Here is a 14,241-nt window from a genome sequence, read left to right as displayed (position 1 = left end):
CCTACATTTCCCATCAAAACTTGAGGGAAGCTGACAAGTGTCCAACCTGTGTCAGGCGTCACTTGTAGCTTGGCTCTGAATTCCCCAGACCCAACTCAGGTTCCTCACAGCCACCCAGCAGCTGTGGGGAATGGCTGTTAAAAAATAAAGGAGTGCCTCAGAACACCATTGCAGGGGAAGGAAGAGCTCCTGTCTCCCCCTCAAAGCTTTTTCCCATGTCAAAACAGCACAAAGGGATGTTTTCTCCCCTCTTTTTACTGCTCCATGGGCACATTGAGCAGCAAAACAGAGACCCTTCTAGGCTCATTATTTTGGAAAACAGCTTGGGGGGGCTGTCTTCTCCCTGCAGTGGTGTTCTGAGGCTTTTTGAGCTCTCCTTTTTAAAAAAGCCATTCTCCACAGTTGCTATGTGGCTGTGGAAAACCCAAGTTGGATCTAGGGAACCTGGGACCAACTCTTTAAAAACCTGCACGTCTAGTTTGACTCAAAGATAGGATCATCTCCTGTCACAAACTGGCATTCCTTACAGAGTAGCTCAAAGTGACTTCATTCCTCCTCTGTTTCTGGTGCCACATAATCAGAAACCCTTTAAATCTAAAAGTTAAAAAGCCCAGTTTTCAAACTGCAGTCCAGGTACAGTTTTACCCCTAAACTGACCTTTGACTACACTCAAGTTTCAGGATGAGGCAATGTATCATTTAACACCCTTCTCCCACTTCCAGAGTTTCTATCCTCCTATCTCTTTCCCTTCTATTCTGTGTACCATTCGGAAATGCTTCCTGCATCATTCCTTCATATGCTGTACTGACCTTTTAACACTATTTGCAAGTTCTTAGTCTAGAAAGTGTTATTTTAAGCAACTAAGTGGTCTCTTTTTATGGTCTAGGTTTTATTCTGTGACTGGGATTCTAATGCTGGATTTTAATTATAACTTTTAATGTTTGTTTTAATTTTTTTATTTTGTACAGTACCTTGTGTACCTGCAGATGAGGTACACAAATTTTCTAAATAAATAAATAAATCACCAGTCTTAACATTTTTTCTGCACTCACCTTTCTCACACTATTGTGGCTTAGCCTGGTCACCACTAGCTTTTCTTACCTTCACTCATTTTCATCCCATAGCTGAAGCCATCTTCTCCCATCCAGCTAAAATCCTCCTTCTCTAGACATGATTTCTATTTCTCATATCACCCCTTCATAATTTTCTTATCTCCTCCCCATACTAGCTTTCTTTCTAAAGCCCCTTTTTCTCTCTTCCCCAGGCCTGACTAAATATGGCAAACAGCGGTAGGATTGGGGGGGGGGGAGGGGACATGGAGGGGCATGTGACATCACCAACATCACTACGTCACTGCGCGTAATCAAGAAATGACAATAGATACCTCTAGGAATTGGTGGAAACCCTATGGTTTTACCATTGAGTTTCCAGCACTTCCAAGACATATCCATTGTCATTTTCTGATTGCACACAGAAGTAACATATTGGCAAAGAAGCCAGCAGAGCTTTTAATTTTCTTTTTCTCCTGCTGCCACTCAGCAACAACAGTAATTGGTGGGAGGCCTCTTTCTAAAGCAGCAATTCTGACAACCCTTGACACTGTACATGAGATCACACAGACACTATTGAGTTAGCTGTGGATGGGGCACATTTGGATACTACTGTTTATACCAGGAATTGCTTTGTTTTTATTGTATTTTAATTTTGGTTCCTTTCTTGCCTTTCTTTATCCCCTTTCATAGCCAATAACATTGATCTTATGACTTTAGGACTTAAATTTCCTCTTTACTGATATCACTACAAACTGTCTGTGTATGCACAGGAAATGTCATATAATCCCAAGGCCAGGGCTGGAAACACACTTACTAAAAAGCCTATGTGCATACCCTTCTTGTTTACTGGGGGGCGGGGGGGAATTGGGTTGTTAAGCAAACTATTGTAGGATAGGATGATTTTAAAAACTGTTCACCCTAGAGAAATTTATCATCGGTTGGTACCTTGTGTTTTAAGTAATCTGAAATCTTGTTCCCTGAAATTACATTTTATTGCTTTAATTTTTGATTACTCTAACGTCTGGGAATAAATTATATTTAAAAAAATAATAAGAATGTCTACAATTTCAAAAAATCTAGCATGTTCATTTGTAGTAATGTAAGAATAAATACCTAGTGCATTTGGGGAAATGATGCTACTGGGAGCTTTTTAAAAGTTTTTAAAAAGTTGTATGTTAGATTTCTATATTTTAAAAAATGCACGTGCTTCTGTTTGAAGTTATGTACTGTACGGTAGATTCTTTACAGATTTAACAAAAAATTTTATTTTTCCTATGCACAGTTTTGGTATCTTAAGTAAGATACTTTGCCAGAAAATCCACAGAGTATATTCAGCCCCAAGATATTTGAGATATTCACTCACAAAATCCCAGCTGTTTGGCAATGTTGTTCAAAGCATTTAGGTTCACTTTTTTTTCCAAACAAAGAACATTCCTGTATTGGAGGACTTTCAGTTCTGCCTTCTCAGAATTGTTTAAATTGGTGAATATTTTTTTGTTTTGATATGAAATATTATCATCTCATAAAGGCTAAATTCTTTCAAAGGCTACAAGTCTGGGCATGGTGAAATTTTAATAAGGGAAGGAAAGCACCAATTTGAGTTAATGTAATTAATATATCTAATTCTCAACTTGGCCAAATCTGTGGATACTTAAATCTGGAAACTGAAACCATGAACAGACAAGACAGATTTTTCTACAAGCCCAAGAAAAGCCCAGGTTTACAGAAAAATTGTGGAGGGGTGGACTGGGGGGATAATCTGCCCCAACAAAATAGAAGCAGTGCCTATAGCTTTAAGAAATAAATGCCCTCTGCGACCATTGCTAGACAACTACATTATTGCCCATTGAAAGCTTGATTTCTGACAGTAAAAAAGCAGGGTGGGGGCAGGGTCTTTTCCATTGCTGTTTTGGTCTTTGGTGGTAGACTCACTGATAGACATGGGCACGAATCGAAATATGACCCAAATTTTGTGACGAATCAGGCCATTTCATGCTTCATGAAAACATGATTCATGGGACCGTGTTTTTCACGAAATCCATGACTTTTTTGGCTGATTCATAAGCTTCCGGGGTGATTCGTAATGCCAGACAGGCTGGCACCAATCTATTGATTCCCTAGGCAACGGAGGCCAGGAAAGTCTGCAGACCTTTCATCGCCCTGGAAACCCCAATCTTAGCCCTCAAAACCCTAATAGGCAGCTCTTCGTGCCAACTGGAGATCTCCCAGTTTGCCCTGTGCAGCAAGGGGCAGTGGATTAGGCAAGTGAGGAGATGGGCCTTCTGTAGCCATGGGAACACCAGTCTCCAAACCCTGATGGCCAGGTCTGTCTGCCAACCACCAGAGAGCCCCTGTTCTGCTCTATTTGAGCATTTATTATTTAAGGTACAGCTCTCTCTGCCTCGTGGTTCAGTTCCAGTAAACAAAGGGAGAGGGAGGAATTGTTGCTGGAATTGGGAGAGTGGATTTGGGAGCTTTTGGGAAGAGAGAGTGGAGTGAAGAGTTTTTGGAAAACATTTGGCTTTTTGGAAAGAGGGAGAGTGGATTTGGGAGCTTGCTGGGAAGGTATTTTGGGTGAGGGTGCCTTTTTTTCTCCAAGTTCCAACCCAATCTCCCCCCCGCCCTATCCTCCGGCCTGTGCCTGGCTCTGGAGCCTAGCTTGACTGAAGCTTCCCTTATTTATTCTTTGCTTGTCTTTCTCTGGCATCTCTGGGTGAAGGGGGCCATTGAAAGGCCCCTGGTTCTGATGAATCACAAAACTAACATATTGTTTCATGAAACGGGTCAGTTTTGTGAAAATTCAAGTTCAGTTCAAAATTTTAACTACCACATATAAAGAATACCATGGCTTGACCCTAGGGTTCCCATCCCCCCCGCTCGGGGCGGGGGATCTCCCGATCCCACCCTCCCTCCCCCGCGCCCGCTTACCTGGCCGGCAGGGGGGGTGCGGGGCATGCTCCCACACCGTGAGAGCAGGCAACGGTTGCAAGAGCACGCCACTCTCACTGCTATCGCCGCCCGCTTTCTCGCCACGGTTGCTGCCGGCGCTCTGCAGCCAGCGCCAGCAGGGTCAAGGGGTGTGGCAGCGGCAGCAAGAGAGCGAGCTGCGGTGGCCACAGTCTGCTCTCTCATCGTCGCCGCCACTGCGCCCCTTGTCCCTGCCAGCGCGGGCAGCACAGGGGCAGCGGTGGGGAGAGAGCGAGCTGTGGTGGCCACAGCCTGCTCTCTCATCGCCGCTGCTGCAGCGCCCCTTGTCTCTGCCGGCATGGGCAGCACAGGGGCAGCAGCGGCCACAGCGCGCACGAGAGCTCTCTTGCCGCTGTCGCTGCCCATGTGCTGCCTGTGCCAGCAGGGACAAGGGGCGTAGCGCCGGCAAGACAGAGAGTGCTGCCCGCGCTCTCTGCCTTCCTCCCCACATGATGACGTCAAAAGTGACACGCACACCGGGAGCGTGCACGCGCACTTTGCACGCACGCACGCGCGTGCGCACGGGCACAACAAGGACAGCCTCCAATGAGGTAGGAGCCAGTGTCCCAGTCTCCCGCTGGGAGACTTGAGGGACCTGGCAACCCTACTTGACCCCTCATATCTGTACAACTGCCTCTCTCCTTATACTCTGTCACACAGCTTCGCTCATCTGGTCCAGACTTTCTGCAGATACCAACCTGCAGTTGGGCAAAACCAACAGCTGCCCTTATATAATTTTCTCTGGGGGGGGCCTCATCATGTACAGTGGTCTACCTGAGGAGGTCAGGAAAGCTCTTATTCCCTTGGCTTTCTGAAAACTATGCAAAATTGAATTATTCAGGAGGGCTTTCTGTTTCAGAAATTTCTCCTCTCTGTTTTCAAATTTATGCTTGTTTTCAGATTTCTGCAACCCATGACCTACTGTATTTGTTCATTGACTGTCCTAGCTGTTTATCATATTATATTTTTGTTTGTTGAGTAACAATATCAACAATAACACGAACCAGGTTGGTTCAACAGGCACGAACCAGCAGTTTGTGGGCCCCCCTTTTTATGAACTGCCATGACTTTTTAGGCTGGTTCATTCAGTTCATAATCAGATTGTGAAGCCAGAGAGCCTGGCACCAATCTAATGACGGACATTGCTTCTGTCGAAGCCCCTTCGGGTACTTCCAGTCTGTTTGATTCAATGGATACGCCAATAATTTAGCCCTTGAAAAAGCTTATTTAGCAAAATAAAGAGTGCTAACATTTTGTCGGGCTGATAGAGAAGTTGCTGGCTCTGACTGAAAAGAGACAGAGTCATCTTCTGAAGCGGCACCTTATTTTGGGCTCTGTTTAGAAGTTACACTACGATTTGAACTTTCCTCTAGGAGCTGCATTCTGTAATTTGGGCTATAAAGGCCGTTTGACTGTGTTATTGAATAACATTTGGGAGCAAAGGGGAATACCTCTACTCCTGTGCCGTTTTCTCACTGCAGCTAGAAATCTTACAGCACTTTGGCAGACGTTTGGGAATTTTGACTTTATACGGAATGTATTTTGGAATTGTGAATTTATATATGTCTTAGCTATATATTTAACTGCTGTACTGATGTATTGGAATATGAATTGTGTGTAATTGTGTATATTTATGCTTTATTTGTATTGAATATTGAGTATAGTATTTATGACTTTGTATATATTTGAAGCATGATGCACTTTTTTGACTTGTAGCACTTGACAGTAAATATTTTGATTAGTTCTTTGTAATACCTGGTTCTTGAGGGAGTCATTGCTTAGCTAACCAATCCATTAATTCCCTAGGCAATGGAGGGGATGAACATCTGCAGACCTTCTGCAGCTGTAGAAACACCAAACTTAGCCCTCAAAACCTTGATCGGCAGCTCTCCCTGCCAACCAGAAAGCTCCCATTCTGCTCTATGTAAGCAAAGAGTACATAACTCATAGCTCTCAGCAGCATGGTTTCACTTTCCAGCAGGCAGAGAGGGAGGGAGGAACTGCTGTTGTGAGTTGGATGGAGTGAGAGAGGGCAGATTTTGAAGGATTTGGGTGGAGTTGCTGCTTAAAAAGAGACTGATAAACAGTCTCTTGCTTATTTAGAGCACCTTTCCTGGCTGGGAAGGTGGTTTGTGTGGTGTGTTAGGAGCTTTCCCCCCCACCCCAGTCACAGGACTACTGCTAGGATCTGGGGCCAAGCTTAGTGAGTTCCTCAGCTGAGGGCTCACAGTACCCTTTTTTATTTTGTTTATTAATTATTCTTACTTTGAGCACCTTTCCTGGCTGGGAAGGTGTTTTGTGTGTTGGGTTAGAGGCCTTTTATCCCACCCCAGTCTCAGGGTCGCTGCCAGGCTCTGGGGCCAAGCTTAGTGGTTTCCTTGGCTGGGAGCTCTTCTTATTAGCTCCATGAGGGTTAGAGTGAGGGGCAAGGGTGGTCATGGGGGGAACAAATCCCAAGCTCATCCTGCTGGCCCACTGGTGCCCAGCAATAGTGAGGAGGTCTCAGAGTCAGAGCCTCTTTTTCAAGATCCACTTGTGGGGATGGAGGAGGAGGCAGAAGAGTTGTCAGCATAGCCAGAGGAAGAGCAGTTACTAAAACTTTTTCGGGAGGAGAAGGAGGGATCTCAGAGTGCATTGGGGGGTCTTGGAGAAACATCCAGCTCTTCCACATCCCAACCTCTTGGGGCTGCCCCTGCCTGCAGTCCACCCTCACTCCGTCCTCCTGGCCTAGCTCCACCCATCTTGATCACTGTTTCAGGCTCACACTTTAGCAGCACTTCCTAACCCTACCCAATGACCCCTGTGTGGAGCATTGCGGGGCCTGTGATGTCCTAGTGCGTAGGGGCTCAGACCTCAAGCACCTGTCATCCACCACACTCCGCAAGCAGCTGCAGAGGCACCACTCGAATCTGTTGCCTCTGGAGCAAGGAGAACCATCCAGTGGGGGGATGAAGAGGGCTTATGAGCAGAGAGAAGGGACAGGGGAACAGGAGTCCACCCTGAGGAAGAAGACTTGCACTTGCATCAAGGGTGCTGTGGGTGGGAGTGGAACTTCCAGCCAGGCTACCTTTCAGGAGATTGTTCCCTCAGGGTCAGTGGCACTGTCAAATGAAAGAAACAGGGGGAGGGCTCAGGAAGCGGGCACTCGTGTGGTGGCAGAGATGACTGCCCCAGATTGACTACTTTTATCTGTTGTGGGAGCCTTGGGCTTTCAGCAGATGCTGCGTCATTTCACCCCCTGGTATACCATGCCCTCTCAGCGGACCATTGGCTGGCAAGTCTTGCCATCCATCTACCACTTTGTGGTAGAACTGGTCCATAACAAGCTGTCCAGAGTACAAGGGCGAACCATGCACTTCACGGTGGACCCGTGGAGCATTCATCAACATGGCTACCTCACTCTCACTGCCCACTGGTGGCAATTGGAGGACCTCTAGACCACCAGGGTAAAATCAGCGCCCCAGGAGGAGAGAACAGTCCTGTCACTGGGCTACAGAGTGGTTCTGCTCCATGAGCAGGAGATGGATGAGGACCGCCACAACATTGCCGCCACAATCAAGGCTGAACTGAGGGAGTGGGTGCCCATGGGTGGTGATGTCCGTGGCTACATGGTCATATATGCCGGTAGAAACATGGTGGCAGCCCTGAATGACACGTTCCTTGAGGGCATTGTCTGCCTGATGTACAAGCTGCACCTAGTCATGAGGGATGCTCTTGAGCTGGGTAGGACCATCAAGGCCACCTGGGACCAGGGAATGTTGGACACGCATGCCTTGTTGGACAGGTGCCGACATCTGGCTGCCCACTTTCCCCACAGCATTAATTCTTCTCACCTGCTGCACAAGAGGCAGGGGGAAGAGGGGCATCCCGAGAACCAGCTCTTTGAAGACATGCCCACCCATTGGAATTCCACCTACGTAATGATGGCTCGTCTGTTGGAGAAAAGAAATGTGGTACAGGATATGTCCTGTGTACCCCTTTTGCAGGTGGGAGAGGAGCTCAGCATTATCTCCATAGACTGACTAGCCCTCTCCCAAATGGTCCATATCCTGAAGCCATTTCAGGAAGCCACCGACCAGCCTGGGCTAGCCATCCTCCTGATCTGTGGGCTGGACCAGGTCCTGGCCACAGAACTGGAGCAGGGGGAAGTCCTTCTCCCCAGAGTTGGGGACTTAGTGAGGAGGTTGCAGGCAGATGTGGTCACCTGTTTGCATCCTCTCTGCCAAGAGAGGGTGTACAAACTGGCCTGCACCTGTGACCCCTGTATAAGGGGCAGCATCACGATGCACAATGCTGAGCTTCAGCTATGGATGCAGAACCTCTGCAGACAGGTTCCAGGCAAAACAATCTGGCCAGAGGGAGGACGGCATGGAAAAGATATCATTGGTAGTGGCAGAGGAGGATGAGGCAGATCAGCCTGGTGCCCCATGCTGTGCGAGCCCACCCAACAAGGCTCCCCAGTACTAGTCTTTGGTGGCGAGCTGGGAGGTTGGCGGCATCAGGGAGCCCACACATGCCTTTGTGGAGGAATCAGTGGAGGTAATGGTGCAAGAGTTCCTTGCTGAGCCCCCCTAGCCCCCCTGCCGCCAATCCCCTGGAGCACTGGGCGTGCAAAGCTGCCCTGGCCAGACTTGTCATCTGTAACCATGAACCTCCTCTCCTGCCCCACCAGGAGTGGGTATTCTCCCACCAGGGAGACCTGCTCTGTGCCTGCCACTTGCCTGGACCCAGCCCTTGGGGACTGAAGATCCAGGTTCCCCCATATTGAAAGTTAACCTTGGTCCCCCCACCAACAGCTGTCTGGAGGTATCACGGCACCGACGGGCAGGCTCATGGGCAATGCTGTTCCTCCAAGGTCTCCTTCCCCCCAGGATTAAGCTCCCTTCATGGATTGCCTCTGTCCTTTCCTGTCTAAGAATATCCTGTCTCCCTAAAGAACATCTTCTCTATTCCCCCCAAGATATTCTCCCTCCATATGTGAGGCTTTCCTTGAGCCCTAGCCACTGCCCAGGCTACTTCAACTAATTCAATTCCCATAAGAATGTCAGCAAACATTAATGAATTGTTTAGCAAATACTCTTATATGCTGGACAACTTGTGTGAGGTATAGTATCATGCGTGAACAAGTGAAACAGAACAAGTCCTTTTTCAACACAGCATTTGCTTCATCCACATTCACCTGAAACTTAAAATTGCTTCTTCCATACATCCTTTTATTTCCTACAACAGTGCAATTTTTGCATTTGTCATTTTTGGATGAAAACTAATTTGTCAAAGGCATTGTCTTCTGTGAGATATTTAAAGAGATTGTTCATTGTCAAAGCAGTAATTATTAATAAATCACACTGTAATATGAAATTCAGTGCCCTTGAAGTATATTCATCATTCAATTTTTCCCCATTGTTCCTCTTATGGTTGAAGCTAAAACAAAGTATTATATCAGGCTGAGGCTTTCAATGATAATTAGGTGTAGTGGAACTGTTCCATACCCGAGCGCCTTTGCCAGCGTGAACAATTCGGCTGCTTGGGCTGAGTATGATGTTGGTAGTGGTGCAGCCTCAATGACCGCATGCTCTGTGGTAACTGCATACCCCGTGTATCACACTCCATCTCTAATAAAGCAGCTACCATCGATAAAAAGTTCCAGTTCTGCATTTTGAAGTGGCTCATTCTGCTCATTGTGGCACTATCTATAATCTCGAGGCAATCATGCTCCACCTCTTCTTCCAGTATTGGTAACAGGGTTGCTGGGTTTAGTCTAGTGCATGCTTCAAATATTAGGTTGTCTGGGCCAAGGAGAAGTGCTTCATATCTAGCAAGGTGCGAGTTCCTTAACCATTTTGCTCCCCTTTGCTGAAAGAGCAATGCAACAGAGTGTGGGCTCCAGTGTCAGTTTCCTAGCTTCCTCAACTTCCATGGCCATGGCTGCTATCGCCCTTATGCAGGTTGGCCATCCTCTAGCTGCTGGGTCTAACTGCTTGGATAAATAGGCCACTGGCCTCCATTGGGATGCTATTCTTTGTGTTAACACTCTGCTCATGTATCCCCCCCCTTCTCATGGACAAACAACTGAAACAGTTTTCTAAGGTCTGGCAACCCCAAAGCTGGGGCAGACATCAAGGTCCTCTTTACTTCATTAAAGGCACGAATTTCTTCCCGTGTCCATACTAGAACATCAAGTTCACCTTGGCAGCACTTGGCGACTAGGAGCTGGGTTAGTGCACAGATGTCTGGGATCCATGAGTAGCTAAACCCTGCCATTCCCAAGAACGTTCTGAGGGCTCTTTTATTGTGGGGTAGAGGAAGTTGGAAAATTGCCTCTTTCCTGTTTCTAAGCAACTCCTTCTGTCCATGAGATATAGTGAATCCCAGGTATGTGACAGATTCCTGAACCAGCTGTGCTTTCTTTTTTGAGACCCAAAAGCCGCGTCCCCCGCGCCCAAATTTAGAAGGGGCACTGTGGCCTTCCTAACAATTTTGTGGTCTGTCCCAGTCAAGAGGAGATCATCTACGTATTGCAACAATGTCACTTCCTCTTCCCCTTGCCAATCCCTCAGTGCCTTTGCCAGACAGTTGCCAAAAAGTGTCGGTGAGTCTACAAAGCCCTATGGTAGCACTGTCCACCTCAGATGCGATTTTACCCTGGCCGCGGGGTCTATCCACTCAAAGCTAAACAAATCTCTCAAACCCTGGTCCAGTGGGACACTAAAGAAAGCATCTTTGAGGTCCAAAACCATGAACCATTTATGGTCCCCCGGAATATTTGAGAGGATATTGCAGGGATTTGGGACTACAGGATAAGCGCTTGTGACAATTGCATTAATTTCCCTCAAATCTTGAACCAGGCACCACTTTATTTGCACCTCATCTTTTGGGATAGTGAGGATCAGGGTGTTATACAGGGACGAACACTCTTCTAGCCTCCATTCTGCTATCAATTTCCCAATGACTGGTTTGAGTCCTAGGCAGCCTTTCACCGACAGTGGGTATTGTTTTACTCAAATTGGCTGTGCTCCCGGTTTCAAAGTTATTTTTACTGGCTCAGTGCCCTGAGCCAGGCCTGGAGTTTCCACCTCTGCCCAGACTAATGGGTTCACTCCCTCCAAGGGAGTGCTATCTTCTATTATTGACTCATTCGTGGCTGCCATTAACACTGCCAGTTAGTGCGGTGCGTCTCCCATTGGGAGGTGGAGGATCACCCCTTGCTCTGTAAATTCTAAATTGGCTCTTAACTTGCAGAGGAGATCCCTTCCCAGAAGTGTGATCAGGCAATCTGGAGTGAGCAGAAAGGAATGGGTTAGCTGGTGGCCATCTACCAAGACATCACACTCTTGCAGGAATCTCTGCATTATCAGAACCCCAGCCACCCCTATTACTGATGTGGTTTGGTCCGGTTCCATGACGCCCGGGAGTGCCTCTGGAAAGAAAGAGAATGTAGCTCTAGAATCCACCAAAGTGCTATATATTCTATCCCCCACCCTTAATGTTATCAGGGGATCAGCGAGTGGGGTACTTGTCAATCCTTGCCCCTGACACCCCTATGCCAAATTCTGGTTTCTGAGGGGCATCTGAGCTTGCATGCCAGCCAGCCTGGGAGCTGTTGTCTGCATGTTTTGGAATGCCGGGGCCTCCGAGGGCAGAATATATGGAGGGAGTGGCAGGAACCCCTGGCGCCGTGGCGAGTTGGGACAATTGGCTCGCCAATGTCCCTCCTGGTAGCAATTCAGGCACTGGTTGCAATTTACCCTTGTTTGGGGGTTTTGTCCTGGCAGCATTCTGCACCTCCTCCTTGCATGCCCCACCCCCGCTCTACCCTAGGCATCATCTGAGACTGTAGTGCTTGTGCCAATAACATTGACTTTTCTTTTTGCTTTTCCTTGTCCAGACTTGCATATACCTGGAAGGCAATTTCCACTAATTCTGATGGACTTTTTGTCTGCCAATCCTCTAATTTTTGCAATTTCCTGCGGATGTCCTCATATGAGTTGGCCACGTATACTGCCCTGAGTGTGACCCTAGTTCCCTCAGCTTCTGGATCCATGACCCCCCATTTGTGGAAATCCTTCATTAGTCTTCCTAGGAATTCCGAGGTGTCCTCATCCTTTCTCTGCTTAATCTCCCATACTCTGTTCAGGTTTACTACCTTGGGGATGGTCTCCCTCATCCCTTTTGTTATCCACGAGCAGTAAGTGGCGTAGCCCCAATCTGGGTTTGTCAGGGGAAGGATGTCATTTACGTCTCCTGGTGGTTGTCGTTTTTCCTCCTCAGCCTGGCAGAGGGCCCTTGCCTTCTCTATCACAAGCCTTTTGTCTTCTGCCATTAGTGCTTGGTTCAGTATCTGCTGGCAGTCCAGCCATGTGGGCTAGTACATGTTACATAAATTCTGAAACTCTTGGGCCAATTTATCTGGGTTCTCTCTGTACTTTGGGAGAGTTCTTTTCCATGCCAGCAGATCCACATTTGAAAAGGGGCAATAGACGAAAACCGATTGACCCTGCTGTGTGGCCGTCTTCTGCAAAGGCATCATGGTAACTGTCCCTTTGCTCCCATTGCCTGAGCCTTCTGACGTGCCTGTTCTATTTGGGGACTGGCTTAACCTTATTGGTGTTAGCGCTGTTACCATATCCTACCCGTCTAGTCCAGACTCCTCCTGTGACGCTTCCTCCTCTGCTGCTGTTGCTGCACCAAATAGTTTGGTGCTTCACTCTCCTACCCTTGTGTGTTCTCCTAGTTCTTGCCCCGGGGTGCTTGTGTCTAAGATCATGCTTCCTCTTTTGCAAGTTCCCAATGGGCATCTATGAGCCGCAGCTGCTAGGCATTGACAAGCTGTTGGGGTCTTGCATCCTGCTTCTTTTAGGAGGTTCTGCAATTTGGCATTAAGTGCAATTATGGTCTTATCTAGCTCTGCTCCTTGGTGTGCCGCAAACTGGGTGCTCTGCACATACTGTGCCAACATTGGTCGCGTTGGGCTGGGGGTGCATTGGCTATCTGGGGGTGACATAGAATTCCCATCTATCTCATCCACCTGGGTTGGGGAGGCACTAGGAGGGCAAATATTTGGAGAGGGCCAAGGAGGTGGGGGAATAGGGACATCTGTAGCAACTATCACTTGGTCCATCGGATCCCCCACAAGTGGCAGGTCTGAGTCTGCAGACAATGATTGCTTCATCAGGCTTTTCCTTTCTGCGTCCTTCCCAAATCTAACATAGAACTGCCTGTCTCCCCTTCTTAAGGGCATTTGTAGACAGGGCGTTTTGTCAGTTTTGCTGTCCATAACCCCCCCATACTCTTGCTGCCTTAGACAAGATTCGGGCAAATTCAAATTCGGGCAAGATTCGGGCAAATTCTTTACAATTTCCGGTCTGTCTGCAATACTCAATTAAGTTTTTGATCTTATCTCAATTAAAAGTCCCCATCATCAGCCACCTAGTGCCATCTACCAACACATACTTTGGCCATTTTCCCATGTAGTATGTCATCAGCTTCTCAACTGGATATTGGTCTGTGTCTCTCCCTGTGCCTACAATTCGAGTCCATCTCTGAATCATCTGCTCCAGAGGGGAGCCTGGAATGGTGGCTTCCAATCACTTACTACCTCGATTCCCCATCCCCCTCTTTCCACAGTCCCTTCCCCTTTTTCCAGCTCCCGTATGTTTCTAGGAGTCTCCTGTTCCCTTCAAAATGAGCGGCCATGGTGTCTCCGAGAGACACGGGTCTTGCAGCCGTCAGGGTCCCAAGACCACTGGCAGTCTATTCGTGTGTCACCTCTGGAGGGGCTCCAAGCCAGTTGCTTTTGGAAGGGGATTAGGTCAGAGGTAGGATACTACCAGGAGAAGCATGAGACACCCCTTCAGGTTGGGGGGGGGATTCTGGTTTCCCCTTCCTGAAGGATACACCCAGCTTTGGACTCCTGGCTCATAAATCTAAAACATTGGCACACAACATTGAGATACAAGACTGTTCTTTCACATGCACCATGTTAGCCCAGGCAGAGGGAAGTGGTGTCGCCATCTACAACTCCCCACCCCCTCCTTTTCTGTTGTTCAGCACACACACTCACAGGCTCATATACACTTGCTATTTTTGTCACACAAGATGAACACCCATGACAGACAGACATCGCATCTTGGGCCACCTCAGGTAGTCCTGATGTTTCCCAGGACTCCAAATGACTTGGAGGGCAGAGGCAGAGGGTTTTTCCTCTCGCTGTTACAGGCTCTTA

At 47.8% G+C, this 14,241-nt stretch overlaps 1 protein-coding gene across 1 annotated transcript in view; it reads right to left on the bottom strand.

Moving 5' to 3' along the window:
* LAMA2 (laminin subunit alpha 2) overlaps positions 1 to 14,241 on the bottom strand; it is a 703,642-nt gene that overhangs the window by 450,707 nt on the left and 238,694 nt on the right. The gene's annotated exons all lie outside the window — the stretch shown is intronic.

Source organism: Eublepharis macularius, chromosome 1, assembly GCF_028583425.1.
Source record: "Eublepharis macularius isolate TG4126 chromosome 1, MPM_Emac_v1.0, whole genome shotgun sequence".
Lineage (NCBI taxonomy): Eukaryota > Metazoa > Chordata > Lepidosauria > Squamata > Eublepharidae > Eublepharis > Eublepharis macularius.
Note: the sequence above shows the minus strand (reverse complement) of the source record. Positions and strands in the feature narration are given on the sequence as shown.